We start from the raw sequence: 14,915 nt of genomic DNA, 5'->3' as shown, positions 1-14,915 counted from the left end.
TAGCATACGTAATTATTACTTTAAATCGTACATACAGGTATACAATCACTAGATTCTAATAACTATTTTATAAATTATGCATTATTTCTGCTTAGACAACAATACACTCATTACATGCACAATTGCTGTTTTTTTATTAACAAGAGACCTGAACTAAGCATATCAATACTTTTGATCATTTTAATCAGCAATATGGGCCAGTTCTGTTTATTAAGACTTTTAAAGAGGTCTCACGATGAATTAATTCGAATAATGGAAACAATTGATTGTATCATACATGTTTATTCTCATTGCGTCCAGTCTCATATAAAACAAGAATAAAATTAAATATGAAGGTAGGGTCTTTTCCTTTCTGCAAGATTTCCTACATATAATTCCGTATAAAACGTAAAAAGTATCGAGACTTTGTAATCTATATGTATATCAGCTATTCGCGATCGTATGTAGTATATCAGCTATTCGCGATCGATGGTGAAAGGACAATCTGTGCCATCCGAAAAGCGGCGACCTACCTATTAGGTGCTCAAGGCGGTTGCGAAGGATAGGCGTAATCTTGCACTGCTTGCCACGAGGAATTTCGTAGGTTTGGGCTGATTATACGTCAAACAAGTGAACATAAGCAACAACTTTCACTTTTTTTCCCGAATCAAAATTTCGTGGAAATTTACTCCAAGCTGTATTTGGTCACAGTAGCTAGCAAGTGACATTTTATGATTTTTCTGGGAAATTCTGATACTCTAACGCCCCTACAGATGTTATTTAATGTAATGAAACGGAATTAAATTATTTCATGTGCTAACACAGTCATCCAAACACGATTTCTTGAGCAATATTTAAAATTTATTGTCGTCATAACACTCGACAAGTTATGAACTCAGAAACTATGTTCAATGCTCAAACTTGAATTTTAGAAATTTGTGTGTCGGATACGAAGACATTTGGACCCTTTGGATAATTAACTTGCTGACTCACGTTAATTTTATTAAATTGGAGAGATTTATGCTAAGGTTATAGAGTTTTTTTCACTCATTATAGCGTCTGGCAGCATTAAGCTCTTTCTATGCTTGCCATGCATTAATTACTTACGCATTCCTGTATCGAACTTGAAAAATGGCGTTGTATACGACCTTCATCTTGGTTACTTTAAAATTAAGCTACATAAATAAAAAAGTAAACATTTGAAACAATAAAATTTCATCTTTATTTAACAAATACATATAAATACAGCAATGCAGGTAAAATTTAAATCTCTAAGCATTTTAACATATAAATTGAACTGGAAAACACGAGAATAAACTACAGTACATCATCACGACTTGGATTACTCAGAATGACCTATCTTCAAACCTTATATACTCACAGAATCGGTGATTTTCTTGTTTCGCACCTGCTAAGTCTTTTTTGCACCTCAATGCGAAGATACACCCGTAGTTAAAAGTTATGAAATAGTTAACCACTTTAAAGAAAAAAAAATCAGACTGCTATTTGCTAAAATTTTTGCTTTCATTCCTAATGAGTTCTTATTCATGACCATGAGGTAGACAATTAAAACTAAGTGCTAATTAGAAACCAACAAATTTAAGTTTAAAAAAAATTTCTTTTCTATATGTAGGCAAAATTTGTTAAATAGTACTTCAAGCCTAATAGTACAGGCAATTCTTATGTAAGCAAAATTTGTTAAATATTACTTATTAATTTAATTCAATCTTTGTAATGAACATCAGCTTGTGAGAATGAAGACCATGCAAAATATTAAAGTTACACAACTAATAGCTGATTTCTAATACCCGAAATATTTGAATGGAATTTGAATGCTTATATATCTTCTAGCATAATTAGTACATAGACACGTAAGTTAAAATACTTTGCTGCGTAAACTTAAAAATAAATAATACATTCAACTAATTAATAAGTTAGTCATTTGATTAACTATAATACATATTAAATACTAACTACATTTAAATTAATTTTATTTCTAAAGAAATTTATTTTCTTTGAGAAGGACAAACTAAAATGTTTTAAGAAATAACTAATTACAAACGATAAAACTGGAACTAACCACAGACTTAAGCTTTGAGAAAATCAGGAGCAATCTTCGAAATTTTAGATAATTTCTCCATAAGTTTTCTTGCCACTTTCGTAGACTGATCCCGAGTTGATCGGGAGTTACGCCATGAGAGATGATGTTAAATGTAATCACACTCTCACAGGGAACTCCTGACTAACAATCAGGATTTCGATGTATAAGATTATGGAAATCACACTGAAGAGTGAACTCCTTATGAAAGTCTTTGTTGAAGATTTTCCAATAAAATTGGCTCGTATTCACGGACATAGGGAAAATGATGAAAAATCATAGATGGTTAGCTTGTGTGTCGAGAGTCGAATCCAGGTCAAACTACCAGTGTTCCACTGTTTTGTCATCTGGTGAGTTTGACTAGTACAAGAAATAATAAATTTTACAGCTCTTCTGTCTTTCTTCAGTACTTTTCATTTCCATGTTTACCTGTAAAATAACAGAAATGAAACGCTTATTGTTTAACAAGTTAGTACTTAATTTAAAATACTGCTCTAGTTATCTTTAAAAGTAATTGAAATATTATGCTAATGAAATATTTGTTTAAAATGAACCTGCATTATTAAGGAATCATATAAACAATACCGAAATCATTGTTTCCTAGCATGATATTTCCCATGGCAAATGCGATAATTAAAGCTAACAGTAAAAACTACAAACTACAAACATTTAGCTTCATCCTCTTCCAAAAAAGGTCCCGATCTTCTTATCAGAAGAGGATGAAGTTGTTCTGATCGGCCTGGAAAACTAGCTAAACGGCAGTTAAAATCTGAAGGTGCTCATAATTCATATATTTATAAAAAATTTGCTTCAATGTACATTTTTTTCTGAAATAATATTCAAATATAATGCGCAGTATTCGAACATACACGTAACAAAAAGCAAAATTAATCGACTTACGAAATAAAGAAACAATAATCACATAATATTCCTATTATTGTGTAAGGAGGAACTAAAATTTAAAAAATCAGCTAAATGCATGTTAAATATCAACTATGTAAACTACTTAAATAATAGCATTAAAGTTTAAAATGATACATATGGCTTTTCAGTGATCTAAGAGACAATAACAGCTTTTAATATAGATCTTAGTTAATTATATAAGTTATTTATAATTACACATTTAAGGACTGTTTAACTTATTAAAGTTAAAATAGCATTAAAGTCTTAATCACGCAACAGAACATTCAATACAATACGTTCGTATAATGTTGTTGGCCCAAAATTTTAATATGGGTTTAAAGAGATTTCAGTTTAAAATAAAAATAATGCCGACTTTTTGTGAACACCATGAATTAAATTGTAAATTCAACATTCGTGAGAATGATAAGAAACTGTATATATATATATATATATTTGAAATAATTCTACTTTAATTAAACTTAGGAGATAATATAATCAATTAATCAATACTGTTTAAGAAATATATATTTATATATATATATATTATGTATTTAACTAATTAAAGTAAAAAGAACAAACGATAAAAGACCTATGTGGTCAAAAACTTGATTTGCAAAATTTAGAAAAGTTAAAAGAAATTTCCTAGTTCCTACGCTAAAAAGGTGCTTACTGTGGTACTTAATTAATTATATGTATATATATAATTTATTTACTAATGGATTATTGAGTATATTATCTCCTTTGACAAAGTTTACACAACACATTCATAAGCTTCAATATCCTCGTAAGATCTTGGGTTTGGCTTTATTTAACCACGAGTCTCAGAAAGCCACTTTGCTTTTCATGAAGAAGGATATAAGTTAATCGTTATTTTTCTGTTTTTCTGGCATTTTGAAGAGAGGGAAAAAGTTAAACTTTTGGGCCTGACTTCTGCAGAACAACAAGTAGGGAAGTATTTGCAAAATTACAGGTCTGTTTATACTGGTGCGCTTATTCAAAACATTGAAAGATTGTGGGATTTGGCAAAATGTGACAGTGAAACAAACTGCAAAACTGCGTGAACCTACCTAGATTCGTACTTAAAGGAATTGTTGTGCTTAGTTCACAAAGAAGATAACTATTTTGTTCTATTTTAAATGCAACCAGAGAATTTTGGCCACCGGAATGATTGGCGTAAGTTATAATGAATTTGTTGGGCTCATATTTGATTTTAAGGTTTTAATATGCTATATTCGTTAATTTTATTTGTCGATTATTAAATACGGAGTGATCTAGCGATCTATGTATTTAACGAAATAAAGAGCGATGTGTGTCTTTCAAACTTCTGGCGGAATGATTAACGTAAGTTTGACGAGATCTTCGCCAACTACCACAGTTGTCGGGAAAATGCGTATCGAAACATTTTGGCAACTAAGGTCTAACAAAAATTTCCTTTAAAATATAAATAACCTCTGTTATGCACAGAACATGATCACATGTACGAGATATTAAAAGCAATCATGTATAAAAAGGGTACTTTTTCGTTTCGCCGGCGCAAATCTCGCCAGACTTTGTTGACGACAGCATACAGTATACACAAAGCGCAATCAATACTTTTGCAAATTGAGCAAATCAGCACAAATTAAATATCTCAGCAGATAAAATTAAACAACTGTTTATATGTAGGCATGGAACGCGAAATAGGAATCCCAACATTAAGCTAAATGGAGTCTCTATAAAAGAGGTCACTGACCTTAAATATCTACGTATTATAATTAACAATAGGCTTTCCTGGGTACCTCATATTAAAGAGCTTAAGCAGAAAATAAATCAGCTTAGTAATTCCATAGTTAAAACATCAGGACCTCATTGAGGCACTCCAATCACTATGCTCAAAAGCTGGTACAGACCAATCTCAGAAAAGATCATATTATATGGGGCTGCTATATGGGGAAGGAAGCTTACTGCCCATATGAAAAGGCAGCTTCTCACCATACAAAGAATGCAACTTTTGATCATATGCAAAGGTTATAGAACATCCCCAACTGCGGCACTGCAAGTGCTGGCGGGCATTCCTCCACTGGACCTTCTAGTGGAGAAAGAGAATCAGTATTAATAAGGACATTGCGCCTAGAAAATAACGTCTCTCTGTGGCAAAAGACATTCTACCACACAGACTATGAGAAGCGCAAGCCGATCATGCTTGAACACCCTTCAGATACAGATTTATCGCACACAATACACATGCAATATATCCCCGCCAAATGAAAAGGCATTAGCTGTTTATACAGATGGCTCAAAGACGGAGAAAGGCACAGGCTGCGCGTACTGTGTACTCCAAAAAAGGAGAAATGGTTAAAACTTGGGAAAGACGACTGGCAGACTAAAATACCTCCTTTCAGGCAGAGCTTCTTGCATTAAAAGCAGCCATCAATTTGGCAAAATATCAATTAGGAATAAAGGTCAACATATATAGCGACTCTGCCTCAAGTTTGGAGTCCATCCGAGGCACAAGACAAGGAGTCCTTTGGTGCAAGATATTCAGAAAATTCTTCTAAGTATCCCACCAGATGACAGACCTATCCTGATCTGGGTTCCAGCTCATGTGGGTATTACTGGCAACGAAGCGGCGGACGTGCTTGCGAAATCTGCAGCCAATGACTCCAGTAGATTGGAAAACGCAGTAAGTGTTCCGCAGTCCTATTTAAAAAAAAAAAAATCACGCTCAATAGCCTTTTACAAGAATGGCAGAAAAGATGGGAAAGGGAAAGCATAAGGAGGAGAACCTACTTCCGAAAGTTATATGCTCAGTTAGTACATACAGCGGAGCACAAACTCAATTCTACACTGGCCATGGTTCCTTCCCACATTATCTTAAGAGATTCGGCAAACGAGCATCAGAATTGTGTGAATGTGGTACGGTAGATGATGCAGATCATTTCCTCTTCAACTGCCTACAAACCGATAAACTGCATTTAAAAATGCCAAGCAGTGAATACTGGCCGCAATGGGCGGAGAATACCTATGTTCAGCAATGTACTAAGAAATTCTCCCCCTCTCTTGAGAATTGTATCTTCGCAGTATAATTTTAATAGCAATTCAAAATACTACGACAACTGAAAATCAACACTAGAAAAATAGCTCACCCCGTAGAATAGTAACAGGACTGTAAGAGCAAAACTATTGTAATGTAAGCATATTACTATCCAGTTTGTATGTACTTGATAAAAATAATATTATAAAGCAGTTTAAATGATATTGAAAATCCAGTCAATGTGTAAATGAATTACAAGTTTACTTTGATTATCTCAGAAAAAGTATTGTAAATATGAATTGAGATAATGTTTAAATGTACACATAGCTGTCATGATTTTATGTATCTATCATATGTAACTTGTACAAGACAATGATTGTAATCAACATATCTATGCTTATACGCAGGCCTTGCATGCCCATGTAATATTTATATGTATATTTTTACACGGAGGAAATATTCCCTTCTGCCAGGATGACACTGTAAGACTTTTACAACAAAGTCAGGTCAGTGGTTATCTCAGGCGGTGCTCAGTATACACATAAAAAATGTTAGAGATTTTTTTATTTTGAAGGCATAAACATATTAATATGATTTAAAATTTTGTTAAAATCCAATAAATAAAAACAATAAATTTGTAAAATGACATTAATTTAAGAAGAAGAAGAATTTTCTATGCTTTCATGGTTCAACATCCTGATTAGCCGGTTCGTATCACGTGACCCCAAGTGATCTCATCTCACGTAAACTGCGCTACAAAAATATTATTCTCTCAGCAATTATCTACATTAATTTCAAGTTAAATCTTAATTTGGAATATAAGTTTAAATGCAAGAATTATTTCAATTCGTACAAATAGCTTACTCAGAAATTACGTAAAACCGCAGTGCTTTACTTCACTAGTGCATTCTCATTAGAATTGATGAATTTAATCCTTAATTTTGTCTTTCTTCTATTTTCGCCTTCGGGTGAGTGGTGTGATTGCATCCTAATTGACTTAATTACCGCAAATGGTTTTAGGGTATAAAATTTAATTATCTTTTGTAAAAATTCTGTATAATTGTATGCCAGTATTGAAAGAAACAATCAATCTGATAAGAAATGGCTGCAACTTGTTTTGAAAATGAAGCGTAAAATGTTACCAGCGAAGATATTCCGTTTGGCATCAGTTGTACCATTATTGGCGACTTTATCGTTTGCGCCAGCAAAACGGAAATGTACCATAAAAAGATACACTTTTAACTTCATGCTTTCGTGAATGTGCTTCCGGAGAAAGATATGACTGTTTACTTTATTTAGCACCTGTTATGTTGCCATGTTGAAACTTTAGAAAAGATCCAGAACTCATAGTTGGTGAAGTTGCCTGATGAATTGCATATGACCAGTAAAACTAGGTAAAAACGGGGAACTTTGTAATTACTAATTTAACCGTATATTTCATCTGGAAGCTTTATTAATATTCAGTTTTTGGAATGAAAAAGGGACTATCTTTTGTGATGACATTTATAAAAATTAAAGAATCGTTAAACATTTAAAGGAAAATTTTCTGAACCTGGATCATTGCACCTAATTTAGTAGAAAGGCCGATACCGTCAATGCAGAAACAAAGAATGTACATAACGGGGCCAACAATCATTGTGCACTTGAAGAGTTTTTGCATAAAATGCCGTGATTTGATATAATCTTCACTTAATTTATCAGAAAAGTTATGATACCTTACCTGTTTTAACAGTGCCCTAGCATAAAGGTGTCTGCGCATCTGTAAAGTTGCAAATCGATTTTCATAATGGTATCGGCTGGTTTGTACGGTTGCAGAAAAATGAAGGTCAAAATCTACCTTCCTAAAGGTGCCAGCATCTTTATAAAATAGTCCAATTTAAAAGTGTAAGTACCTTTATGTCGGGACATCGCCATGAAAGATTTGGGAGCCATTCAGACTGGAGAAATGCCTTATTCCTCGTACACGCAAGCTGCTCTGGGTTGTGGGGCGCTGAACCACGAGACAGCAATTCCCCCTCCCTCAAAACCAAGACACAGACAGAAATTATACAAAGAGGAATTTTATTTGAGGAAGCGAATTTTAAGTAGAATCTGAACTCCCTTTCTATCACCACCCCCAGGGATTGAAGAATGGACACGCATATATGTGCGACTATTTGATATAAAAATGCCACTTTTCTGCATACCGATATGATGAAAAAAAAATCTTTCAGTTTAATCACCAGGTTTCGATAGGCCTGCGTAAACATCTGGTCGCAGTAAGTTCGAAATCAAGCATTCTGAGATACACCCTTCCCTGAAGTTTGCTTAATGCACAAAGAAAATACAAGAAATCAAACGAAATTATTTTTGTTCTGTGGGTGCGTGAGAATACATTCCTTTAAGTTTCCGGTTTCATTCTTGCGAAACGTAAAAATTAAAGCTCGGTCTTTTTAATTTTAATGTTAATTGCTTTATGATTGCACTTGCAGCAAGAAAATACACCTACTTTTATGGAATATGGCTGTTCCTTTTTGCTGATTTCAAAAGCCACTAATCAATCGTAAATTATCGAAACGTAATTTCCTATTGTATTCTGATATTTTCAATACCTGAACACTGTAGGAAACAACATTTTCGATCAAATTACGGTTTCCCAAGCATTTTTATTTTTTATATTTTCAGTAATGGATTGTAATCTTTACAGAGAAAATAACCATTTGACGCTTCTGTGCGTTCTTTGTTGTTCAGCTTTGTTCTCCAATAACAGGACGGGAGGGGGATATAGGAGGGAGGACTACTATTCTCGGAAGGAAGGAAAACTGTTCTGAAATTGACTTGATAGTAACCAGTCATACGGAAAGACAACAATTTCTTTTCATGGGTGGCTATTTTTTTCCCCCTTTTCTTTTTCTTTCTTTTTTTTAACTGTTGTTGTTTTCTTCCTTTTTTTTTTTTTTTACTTTTTACTTCTGATGTGCGGATGTCCGTTATTCCTTTTATGCGTCCCAATACTAACGGCAGCCCCCCCTTTTTTTTTCAGTTTTCAACTGTTGCATTTTCATATCGACCTTAAAGTGAAGTTTTGCAATTGCTTTTTGGTTACCGTTATAAAAGACTAAACCTTTTTTTAAAAAAGCAGCTTAATATATTTCCGGTATACTTGCTCTTGCTATTAATTACCATATATTATTAATATACATATATAGAATACATGTATGATAGATACATTTCTAAACATATGAGAGACATTAAACGTTATTCTACCATAGTTTAGTTCTATTAAAGTGCACATGTTGATGCACATAATTTGTTAAAGCATTATTAACGAATTATTTACAAGTACATAGGAAATTGCAAAAGATGTCTTTTGTGTATTAAATGAAAACTATTTTTACAGGCAACTTAGACATACACACATTGATTTCTCTAACAGAAAGATGAGAGGCTATATATACTTTGTTCAGCATGCTCTACCAATGAAACAAACGCGACGATTGAAAAAGCGACTGTAGATTTCGGTGCTTGTGTTTTGCTATGTGCCATTCACCATCTTGCTTGGTCAGATATTCAGGTCTCAGATTCATTTTTTACAAATGAATTCTCAAGCAATTGAGCTGTCCTTATTTGTTTAGCTTTGTTATCTTCATAGATTGCTGGGAGGCCTTAAACTGGAACTACTGAAAAGGTACCTCTTCATAGTGCCCCGTCATAACGGTGCTGGTACGTTATGAAGATCTCCCAGTTTATGCCAAGGCATAAACTTCCTCGAGCATGACGGTGTAAATGTTCCCACAGAGCATCGCTATGTAAAACCTTGGACTCGTACAAAGATGCGGAATTTGCGTAGCGATGGCGGCACCGCCATACACGAGCTCTCCTCTCTTCTTCTTCTTCTTTTTTTCTTTTTTTGTTTTTGTTGGCATAATGGTACCGGGCATTCTTATGTCGGTTGCAATGATTCTCATTTATAAAGTTTCCATTTAGAGTACTATATTATTAATCTTCACATTTAGTAATCTTGTATATGTTATCCTATTTTTAGATAATAAAAGTTATTTATATGTGTTTCATTTGCAATTTAAATAATATATTTGAGAAGCATCATTATAAATTATATATACTTTGATCTAAAATTTTTCTTTGATTGCTGCAGAAACAAGTTGGTAATATTAATAATTCAACCGTTAAAACTATATTGTAAAGTTTGGTGTAAAGCAATTATTATTTTTGATTTTAAACTCCCATTTTACCGATAATATTGTGAAATTTTTCGACTATCAGTAAATTTCTACACCTTAATAGAATATATGTGAAGATTCAAATTCCCAGTTCTTGTGGGCTTCAAAATGCTATCAGTAAAACCATACCGAAACTGATAACTGTCTAATCTTTCGTGAGCTGAGTGCTCAAATAACATCAGTTTTGGTGTTATTTCTTTGGACTATTATGCACACACTTCCTTCATTTTGCTTAAGATTTTAGTTATTATTGTGAATAATTTAGCATGATTTTCTCTCAAAAACTGAGATGTTAATGAACAATAAATTATATATGAAAGTTTGAGTTACCTCTATGGGTAAACAAATTCGTTTAAAAGTAACACAAGTTCATAAGTTTAGACTGCATGGTATAAACTGCTTTTATGGGAATGAGTTTTGTCTTCTACATTCATATTCCGAAACTTAAGAGAGTATTCTGTCATTTTAATCAACGATACCTTTCAAACATCACCTTTTTTACTCCATTCCATCATATGTTTTTACTTTCTGTTACGAATACGGCTACTTTACAAGTTTTAATTTATTTCATGAAAACATATGCTTTAGATTAATGTAAAGCATAAAGTATAAACTGACTGATATATGAACTATTCTTTGAAGATATATATATGTGAAAGATAAGAGAAACGTATGAATTGGAAAATATTAGCATCTATGAAGTGGAAAAAAACTGAAATATACTTTGCTGCAATATTTAATTGTTAAAAAATAAACGAAATGCAGTAAAGTGGATAACAACTTTATAAATAGCAGACCATTATATTCATTAAAAAGGGTAAACCTAAAAATTCACCAACTTTTGTGCAGTTATCCCAGCTTCGGCTACTTTAAATGGTCGGTAGAATTGAATTATATAAATACACGCAGTAACAGGATATTTGCGCAATAGCGACAGCACCATTACTCAGGTTCAACGTGCTGAAACCATTTTGACAGTTCCGAATTTTGTATAACGGTGACGTGATCTTACCGCTTTCTTAATAAATTATTCCGACCAGCATATTAAAATTGTACTTGCATGGCGGCTAGCTACTACTTTACAAAGGTTGCTAATTCCACAATAAAAATTCACATTCATTTAAAAAAAAAATTCTGTAGCACTAATTATTTTAGGTTAGGTCGCTGAGTTAGATTAATATAACAAAAGAACAAGTCTCATAAGACAAAGCACGAGAACTAATATTTGAGATTGTCTAGTTTTTACTGTTAGGGGTTCGCTGCATTACAGCTTGAGAAACTACTACAGAATCTTTGCAATTACAGACTGCCAATTAAAACAGTTTTCTGAAAGACGAAATTCTTTGACTCTCCGTTTTCCACCATACAAAAATTACACCAGTAGCTTCCGCTTTCCTTGCTTCTTTTGTACGGCAGAAATATTCCTAAAATGTAATTTATGCGTCCTGCTTTCGATTAAGCTGTCGTAAAAGCTCATATGCATACATATACATTTTAATAAAAAAACAGCGCCATTCTTTTCCTTTCTTTCGCGTAAACAATTGCTCGTACATCCTCGGCAGCAAAGGGTTGAGCTATGACGCACGCAATGTGACTGCAGATGCATTTACTTGGTCTTCGGTGCATCCGCCAATTTTTCAGATTTCTTCGCCTCCTTCCCCCCCCCCCCGTCCAGAATTCATGAAAAGCCAGTCGAAAATTACGTGAGTAAAACAACTGAATAGTATCCATAACTATACAGCGAAATTATTTGGTTAATTAATTAACCATAATTTTGTTAAAAATATCTTTCTAGAATATAAAACTTTTCCTGGGACTTTTCCTCTTTCTTTCTTCTGTAACTATAGGCCATACGCTGCAGATTAGGTTGGAAATGAATTTAATGAACAAGGAAGAACCGAAGGACTTTGAGAAACACAGCTAAGGATTATCGCAAGATAAAGCTGGTAAGATATAATATAAATTTAAACTGCTGATTGCCATTGTGTAAAATGAAAATGATAATGCTTATGATAAAATATGTCTACAGATACAAAATGCGCTAAAAAACATGAAATCACTAGCTATTATCTAAACATCTAGAAAATGTTAATTTTATTTTATCACTTGAATGACATAATTATCTCAAAAGAGAACTTGAGAAACTAAATACGAGTACAAATGTACAGCGTCTTAGAAACCGTTTGTGCCTCTTGTAAATCTTTTTCTGTTGAATCCCTATTATATTAGGACTATTCTTTTTAAGAATGCATTTTACCCTGCTGATACTTATTCTCGCTTTTGAATCCGTATTATGTATACTAGCAACACAATTTAAATCAAATCATAATTTGATATATATGGATTTTCAGTGTGTCGTATTACATAGCATAAAGTTGCATTTTACATACTATTTAAAATTGCTTTCCCACACAAAGGAATTCGAATAATGAAGATATGCAAAGTTTATCTGAGAAGTCTGTATGCAGAATGAGTGGTTCGCAGTTTGTAACGAAACCATCTAGCCAAATTATCTTGGACGATCACAGTGAGCATAATCGCATAGTTGCTTCTAAGGAAATGACACAATGATTCCTGTTTCAAGAAAATTTATTTATAGGCTGACATTATATTAAGAAATTCAGGTTTGATGAACTATTTAAATTAAGCGAAAATTTTAAGCATTTTGCAGTTACTCTAAATTACGTTAAATTTATCAAAAGCGATTAAACGGATGAATCTTAGAAAAGAGTACTTTACTTTGGGAATGCAATACCCGGTACTTTTCTGCGCAAAGGTGCGAGAACCCTCATACATGTGAAACTGTTTTCACCAGGACTAAAACTTTATACTTGGTACCTGACATAAAAGTTTCGTCACCTGTACATAGATCAATATTTAAGTTTTTTTGCTTGCACCCCCCCTCCAAAAAAGAGTTCCATGAAACTGTCAGCACTTATATGCAAGTAGAATTTTCGTTTTCCTTACTAATCAGAATTGCAAACTAAACCCAACTTACATGATAAAGGTGACCTATATGACGGTTGCTTCCCAAAGATAAAAATGATTTTCACATAGAGATGCTGTCACCCTTAATGCCGGAGCACCTTTATAAAAATTTCTGTGTTCGCGAACACCAGCCGACCTGGTGGACACTTTTACAACGAGCCATCAATTATCAAGACATCCCTTTCCCTGCATGTTATTTTAAGAATCTAGAAATCATATGTAATTATTTGTTGTATTTAAGAATTTGTATATAATAAGTTATACAATTATTCATTAATGAGTTATTTAATCATACAATGTTACTTCGTTAGTAATAGCTTATTTAATAGGCTATTAACTAATAAAATTGCTTATATGCTCATAAAATATTCTAAAAACTGCACATGTATTGATAAGTATTTTTAAGATCTTACTGCATGAAATTTAATGAAATCGATGCTTGTTGTTTATATAACAATTCGTATCAATTGCATAATAATTTAATGAGAAAAGCGTTATCGGTAAATTTAAATTTATTCATATTTTAATTACATTCAGTTTCTAATTTCAAATGATCGTTATTGGTAATGCATTAAGTCTTTTAAAGAACTCATATGGTTCACAGATTTTTTTTCTTTTTTTTTAATCGTTTCGTAGAATATGAATATTTATTATTTTTCCAATATTGTATTTTTTGATTTTTTCGATGAATTTCGCATTTTAATCGCACGTATTTAACGCATTACTAGCTCAAGCTAAATGATCTTGGTAGAATTTTCTTCCAAAACATCTTAAGTAAGTAAAGATAAAGAAAAGGTACAGTGGAGCACCGTTTATACGTCTTTCAAGAGTCCCTTCACAAACGACGTATAAATGATAAAAAAGTATAAAAGACATTTTAATTAAAATGCAATATATATATATACATTAGCTGCACAAATTTGTTACTACTAACCTACTACTGATATTACACAATTTGATTATCGTACTTTCATTTTGTTTAAAATATTAAATATTTAAAATGTTAAACATTTAAAACAAATTTTTAATTAATATTTCAAATAAATAATTAATTAAAATTAATATTTTAAACAGTTAAAACAGTTTTTAAAATAATGTTTTAAAAATGCGATTGCTACAAATTTAATATTATTAATATCAAAAGGATGCAAATTTCTGTATGTACTTATGCAAAATTGGGGGAGGGGGAACTCATCCTCTTTTCCAAGAATATTTTAAAGCAAACTTTGTAGTCTGACGTATCTTTTTATTCTGAACCTTAAGCAAAGCGCTATGAATCGAATTCAGTTCTTGAAATGTTTTTTTCCTTGTACACCTAAAGAAATATATGAGGGTGTCAATGTAATAAATAACATTTTAAAAAGAAGGTGAGATTATTTCTGCATTTTCTTCTTCATTTACGCTACTTAAATATTCTTCTGAAAAGCTGTTTTCAATCAGTTCTTCAACTGTGTATAAATCTGACATTATTGCATTGGCTTCACAGTTTACGTAGCCATCGATTGTAATGCCTTATATTCCAGTTGTTTCTAATCTTCTTCATCCATAACCACAGTTTCATCATCATTTTCGCTGTCAACACTTTCATTTGAATCTGGGTTGGAAAATTTACCTTTGATGATCGTTTGTGGTGTTACTTGAGTCCAGTGAAATCATATTCATAGCCTCAAGAATACTTAAATTTTTCTCTGCATTTTCTTAGTTGGGAAGGACC

At 32.5% G+C, this 14,915-nt stretch overlaps 2 long non-coding RNA genes across 2 annotated transcripts in view; one reads left to right on the top strand and one right to left on the bottom strand.

Moving 5' to 3' along the window:
- Window positions 1–1,177: 1,177 nt before the first annotated feature.
- Window positions 1,178–14,915, bottom strand: part of LOC146992903 (uncharacterized) — a 52,922-nt gene continuing 39,184 nt past the window's right edge. The window contains exon 2 of the long non-coding RNA XR_015038899.1: window positions 1,178–2,506. This is a non-coding gene — a long non-coding RNA (uncharacterized LOC146992903). The remainder of the gene's footprint in view (window positions 2,507–14,915) is intronic.
- The window catches only part of LOC118187550 (uncharacterized), a 37,413-nt gene continuing 34,291 nt past the window's right edge, over window positions 11,794–14,915 (top strand). The window contains exons 1-2 of the long non-coding RNA XR_004757971.2: window positions 11,794–11,916; window positions 12,009–12,159. This is a non-coding gene — a long non-coding RNA (uncharacterized LOC118187550). The remainder of the gene's footprint in view (window positions 11,917–12,008; window positions 12,160–14,915) is intronic.

The sequence above is a fragment of the Stegodyphus dumicola genome, chromosome X2 (genome assembly GCF_044657685.1).
Source record: "Stegodyphus dumicola isolate Sdum_Otavi_A_Nest chromosome X2, ASM4465768v1".
Lineage (NCBI taxonomy): Eukaryota > Metazoa > Arthropoda > Arachnida > Araneae > Eresidae > Stegodyphus > Stegodyphus dumicola.
The sequence above is the reverse complement of the archived record's forward strand: the minus strand, read 5'-3'. Positions and strand labels throughout refer to the sequence as shown.